Source organism: Tupaia chinensis, unplaced genomic scaffold, assembly GCF_000334495.1.
Source record: "Tupaia chinensis unplaced genomic scaffold, TupChi_1.0 Scaffold142061_1, whole genome shotgun sequence".
NCBI lineage: Eukaryota > Metazoa > Chordata > Mammalia > Scandentia > Tupaiidae > Tupaia > Tupaia belangeri.
Window position 1 is genome coordinate 302,775 of NW_006201913.1, and position 6,994 is coordinate 309,768.

The following is a 6,994-nucleotide window of genomic DNA, read 5'->3' on the forward strand; positions in this document are numbered from 1 at the left end:
AAAGTGAAAGGATGGAAAGTATAATAGCAGGGAGGGCAACTGCAGACACTAGATAGTAAGGGGGGTAGATAACAGGCAATGGGCAATAGTGGGAGAACAGGAGGGGAACAGGGAAAAACCAAACGATATGTTTAATTGACACAAAACTGAAGTTATTTGCTAAGTACGAAATTCACTGTATTTTTTGGACGATTTTTGCCACAGGACAAGTGCACTTGAGAGGAGAGAGAGAGAGAGATAGCTGTTGCAGTGGGCATGGCCATGTTGCAATACCTTGTCCTCCATTCTTATCCCAGATGCTGGGTCTCTATGCCTGCAGGCCCAGCATGATTTTCAGGTCCCAATATCAGGACTCAAACTGTGGTCAGCCACGTGAAAATCTAGTACCTTAACCATTATGCCACCTGCTGGGTCCTGAGTTATATTATTGACCTTAGCCACCAAGTTTAGTTATTTTGTTCCCATAAGAAAATTATAGCATATAGTTTATTAATAAAAGAAAGGAAAACTTATTCAGTATTTATCACTTGAGAGAAAATTATTTTTAATAAATTTATGTTGCTCAATGAAATTAATGGCAAAAAATTATCTAAGTATTGAAGTAGAAAAGCAAGGTATTTATATTGTATAGAGAAGTTAAAATCAAAGGCATGGAAGTTTTGAAGATAATCGAATGGAAATGTTCTACTTCCAGAGTCTGGACAGATTTTCACCATAATCGCCTGGTATTTTGAGCCTTAACAAGCACACTTCTTCAATACCAGGACAGTTGATCCTTTGATAGTTTTCCTCCACAGGAAACTTCTTAGAGCTGTCTTTACATCTTTTTTTCCTCAGACTGTAGATGAAAGGATTCAACATAGGAGTGACCACAGTGTACATCACCGAGGTTGTGACACTTGAGTGTGAACTGTGAGTAGTAGTAGCACTAATAAGGTACACACCTATACTTGTGCAATAAAATAAGGACACAGCCAAGAGGTGAGAGGCAGAGGTGGAAAATGCTTTATACTTCCCCTGAGCTGATGGGATTGCATGTATGGAGGAAACTATCTTACAGTAAGAGTAAAGGATCCCAGTGAAGGGAACACCAGCGAACAGCACAGCTGCAAAATAATAACACAATGTCATTAATAAAAGTGTCAGAACAGGCAAGGTGAATCACTCGATTAATTTTACAGAAAAAGTGGGGGATTTCCACCTGTGTACAGAAGGACAATCACAACACCATTAAACCATGTAATAGTGAAATCAGGACACTCATGATCCAGGACAACAGAACCAGAAACACACAAAGCTGGGGGTTCATGATGACCGTGTAGTGCAGGGGTTGACAAATGGCCACATACCGGTTATAGGCCATCACGGTCAGGAGGAAGTCATCCAATCCTGTAAAGAACATAAAAAAGAACATCTGGGTGGTGCAGCCTGCTTGGTGATGACCTTGCTCTGTGTCTTGATGTTCACCAGCATCTTTGGGATGGTGGTGGAGGTGAAATACATGTCCACAAAAGAAAGGATGGAGAGGAAGAAGTACATGGGTGTGTTTAGGTGGGAGTCCAAGATTGTAGCCAGGATTATAAGCAGGTTTCCAATCATGGTTAGCAAGTACATGAAGAGGAAAACCCCAAATATGAGGTGTAATATGGGTTCCTTTGAAAGTTTCAGAAGAAATTCTAAAATTTTTGTATCATTCTCTGGTTCCATAAGATGGAAGTGAGTATCAGAAAAAAGAAATTAACATGACTAATTTTTCACTCAAAATTGCTTATGGAGATAGTTCACAGTGTTCACAAAAATTGGGACCAGCAGATGATGTAATGGTTATGTAACTGAACTCCCACAGAGTTGACCATGGTTGGAGTCCCAGATGCAATGGCTTTGAACTCATGCTGGGTGTGTGTGCATGTGTGTCCAAAATCCTGAAAGGAGAATGAATGAGAAGGGATTGTTGTGTGGTCACCCTCCTGGGGGGGTGTGATTTCTTGCTTTCTGTCTATCTCTCTCTGTCTCTCTGGTGAGCACACATGCCCTATAGCAACAATCACTCAAAAACAATTTACTCACTTGTTTGAAATGCTACAATTTATGTTTCTCAGTTAAGGAATTAATTTTTATAGTTTTTTATTGCCAGGGTACACATAATTGCTAGGGAGACAGTGAAACCAGAAAGGGATAGCAATCACTCTCAATGGATCATGGTCACGCCACAATCTCTTCTCCTCTGCTTCTCTGTTCTGCCATGATTTCCAGCATGTATGCACACACAGAGAGTGTTTTTCAAGCAGGCATGGCCAGGATTTAAACCATGGGCAACCATATGAGATCTAGCTTCTTGAATCACTAGGTTGCAGGGGTATACTCATCATCTTTATTTTGTGTAAGCTTCCTCTTCCCTTTAGCACACCTCACCCTCCCATGCTATGCCTGATTGAGAATTTCTATCTCATTCTCAACCTTTATCCGAATTCTCACATGCATTTGAGTAATATATATTGAAAATCCACCAAATTCCATGTTCTACCAGGTAATTAATATAAGGTGATAATAAATTAAAATATTTAACACTTAGTGGTGGATAGAACAAACTGATAAATAAATAATCAGTGACACATCACATATTAACAAGTTATTTGTAGGCAATGTAATTATATAGATGTCAGAGAGTGGATGGGGTACTTTTTTTTTTTTTCAGAGGTTTTGCTATAGGGCACATGTGCTCACTAAAAAGACAGAGAGAGAGAGAGACAGAAAGCAAGAAATTACCCCCCAGGGGGGATGGCCATGCCACAATCTCTTCTCCTCCATTCTCCTCTTGGGATCTTGGGCACCCACACCTTGCATGAGTTTAAGCCACTGGGTCCAGAGCTTGTATTGTGGTTGACTACATGGAAGTTCAGCAACATAGCCATTATTCCAACTATTGGTACCAGGATGGGTACTATTAACTGGCAGATAAAATGACATTTGAAAAGAGACTTCAGGGAAGAGAGAAAAGGAGCTTCCAGGATATCTGGGGAAGTGGACATCTCACAGAGGAAGTGAGCAAGAGGGAGAATAATGAGATAGTGCCAGGAGATGTTGATGAATGAGAGGGCCTCTGATGCTGAAACTTGAGGAAAGTAAGAACTCTTTAGTCACGAGGAGTACTATCCCTCTATGAATGTAGCCCTCTAAGAATAGAGACACAACAACCAGATTCCAGTTGGCAAGATTCCCATGGGCATGTGAACTTGGAGCCACATTGTGGTCTGACCATTTTGTGTTGTGTATTTATAGAAATATTTAAAGGGGGAAAGTAAAGGGGGATACATAACCAAGTAAATAGAAAAGATTAAAAACAACTGCATTCAAGAAAATGAAATGAGAATATAAAATAAAGTATTTTAAAAAGTGTACAACAATAATGTAATCACGTCAATGTAGGTCCTACTTTCAAGTTAAGTAGAAAAGATCGGCATATAAAAATAGTAACATATATGTATTTTTAAAGAAGAGGTAGGAGAAAAAGTATCAACAGTATCTACTGTTAAAAATTTTTTACCATATGGGGGGAACCAGCAGTTAGCGTAATGGCTATGTCACTGGATTCCCACATAGTTGACCGCGGTTCACGTCCCGGACCCGTTGGCTTAAAACTCACACCGGGCACGTGTGCGTGCGTGCCCAAGATCCCGAGAGGAGAATGGAGGAGAAGGGATTGTGGTGTAACCATCCCCTCTGGGGGGTGATTTCCCACTTTCTGTCTCTATGTCTCTCTCTGTCTGTCTGGCGAGCGCATGCACCCTAAAGCGAAAACCTCTCCAAAAAAAATAATAATTAAATTAAAATTTTTTACCATATGGGGACCAGCAGTTAGTGTAATGGTTATGTCACTGGACTCTCATGTAGTCGACCACAGTTCACATCCCGGACCTGGTTGCTTAAAACTCATGCTGGGCATGTGTGCGTGCATGCCCAAGATCCCAAGAGGAGAATGGAGGAGAAGGGATTGCAGTGTGGCCATCCCCTCTGGGGGGTGATTTCCCACTTTCTGTCTCTATGTCTCTCTCTGTCTGTCTGGCGAGTGCACGTGCCCTATAGCAAAATAAACTCTCATTTTTTTTTTTACCATATGAACAAATGAATTCAAATATGCTTATAAAAACATACATTTGATTTTAGATGAACACAGAAGAATGTGTTATACAAGATGGTAGAAAATTATCATAAAGTTAAAAAAAGATTTAACTACAAAACACATGTGGTAGTAATGAGAAAAACAAATGTGAAATGAGATGATGAATGGTACAGAAAAAATTATTACTAATAATGATTCAGAATCTGTTCTGAAATGTAAAAAGCAATAAGGTTTCCTAGCTGGTAGTGTGGAGGTTAAGGCACTGGATCCCATATTGTCGACTAAATGGTTCAAGTCCCAGAATTGATGGCTTGTAAATCATACTAGGCACATGTGTGTCATGCCCCAAATCCCGAGAAGACAGTGGAGGATAAGAGATTGCAGCATGGTCACCTCCCCTGGGGAGTGATTACCTCTCTCTCCTTCTCTTAAACTCCCTTTGGCAAATTCATATGCCCTAGAGCAAAATTAAAGAAAAGAAAAGCAATGAGCAATATGGGTATGCAATATGACTGACTGATAGGTGCGACCACTCAAAATTTAGAGTTTATTACACAGTACCTTTTTTTCTTTCTTTCTTTCTTTTTTTTTTTTTTTGAGAGGTTTTTCACTACAGGGTGTGTGCACTCACTAGACAGACAGAGAAGAGAAGAGAGACAGAAAGCGAGAAATCACTCCCCCAGAGGGGATGGCCACACTGCAATCCCTTCTCCTCCATTCTCCTCTCGTGATCTTGGGCATGCACGCACACGTGCCCAGTGTGGGTTTTAAGCCACAGGGTCTGCGGAACACGAACCACAGTTGACTACGTGGGAGTCCAGCGACATAGCCATTACACTAACTGCTGGTTCCCTACCTTTCTTGATATTTATCTATCATCCATGTATCATAACTAAACAAAAACTGTTAGAAGAGACAAAGAAGGGCACTATATTGTAGTAAGAGGGTCAATTGATAATTGATCAAGAAGATATAATGCTTACTAATATCTATGCACCTAACACAGGAGCACCCAAATGTGGGAAGGAAAAACTGTTAAATTGAAAAGGGGAGAGATTGCCACACACTAATTGTTGGAGACCTCAACACTGCACTATCTGCTCTGGACAGATCATCTAGAAAAAAAATAGGTAAAGACATAAAGATTCTAAATGAGATCATTAATCAAATGGACTTAACAGACATCTATAGAACTTTCCAAGTCCACATGGAACCTTCTCAAAGATTGACCACATCATAGGGCACAAAGAAAGCCTCTACAGATTCAAAGGCATAGAAACTATACCCAGCATCTTCTCCAACAACTACGTAATTAAACTTGATTTTAATTTCAAGAGAAATCCTCAAAAATACTCAAACACATAAAAACTAAATAACCTACTCCTGATTGACTCCACAAGTACTGAAGAAATGAATACTAAAATTAAAAGGTTTATGGAAGCCAATGACAATGAGAGCATGAGTTTGCATAATCTTTGGGACACTGCTAAAGCAGTCATAAAAGGGAAGTTCACAGCAATTAGTGCATGTAAGAAGAAGATAGAAAAAAGGCTAAGGGATCACCTAACATTGCTTCAAAGAATTGGAAAAGAAACAGCAAAAAGATACAAAAACCTACAGGAGAAAGGAAATAATAAAGATATGAACAGAAATAAAATAGAAAATAAATGAACTATACAAAATATAAATAAAAGTAAAACCTGGTTCTTTGAAAAGATAAATAAAATTGAAACACCACTAGTGAGACTTATTAAGAAGAAGAGAGAAAGGAACCATGTGAATCAAATCTGCAATGGAGCAGGCAAAATAACAGCAGACAAAGTAAACATACAAAACATTAGAGGATACTATAAAAATCTGTATGCCAAGAAACAAGATAATCTGGATGAGATGTACAAATTCCTGGGCATGTATAATCTACCTAGATTGAGCCAGGAGGATATACAGAAAGTCTGAATGGATCCATAACAAGCCAGGAGATTGAATCAGTATAAATAACCTCCCAACAAAGAAAAGCCCTGGACCTGATGTCTTCACCTCTGAATTCTACAAAACATTCAAAGAAGAGTTAAATCCCATTCTGCTCAAGTTATTTCTAAAGTTCCAAAAGGGTAAATCTCTCCCTAATTCATTTTATGAAGCCTCTATCACCCTTATCCTTAAAACAGATAAGGACAGGACAAGGAAGGAAAATTATAGACCAATATTCCTGATGAATATAGACACAAAGATTCTAAACAAGATACTAGTAAATCTTATCCAACAAGATATAAAAAAGATTATACATCATGATCAGGTAGGCTTTATTGCCAGGAATGCAAGGTTGGTTCAATATATGCAAAAGCGTAAATGTAATACACCATATTAACAGGAAGAAAGACCATATGGTCATATCGATTGATGCAGAAAAAGCACTTGATAAGATACAACATCCCTTCATGATCAAGACTCTCAGCAACATCGGCACAGAAGGGCCATTTCTCAACACAATAAAAGCTATCTGTGAAAAACCCATAGCAAACCTCATCCTCAATGGAGAAAATCTGAAAGCTTTTCCACTAAAAATGGGTACAAGACAAGGATGCCCACTTTTTCCACTCCTCTTTAATATAGTACTGGAAGTCTCTCAGACCTAATCAGAAAAAAGGAAAAAATAAAAGGCATTCAAATAGGAAAAGAAGAGGTGAAACTCTCTCTATTTGCAGATGATATGATTGTATACATAGAAGACCCAATGGTTTCCATGAAAAAAAAAAAAATCTGGAAGTAATACATGAATCCAATAAAGTTGCAGGATACAATATTAATATTCAGAAATTCTTAGCATTTCTATATATGAACAACAGGCAGACTGAGATAGAACTGAAAAAAGTT

General features: G+C 38.7%; 1 pseudogene; it reads right to left on the reverse strand.

Moving 5' to 3' along the window:
* Positions 1–684: 684 nt before the first annotated feature.
* LOC102472506 (olfactory receptor 7A10-like) lies at positions 685–1,707 on the reverse strand (annotated as a pseudogene).
* Between the last annotated feature and the right edge of the window lie 5,287 nt (positions 1,708–6,994).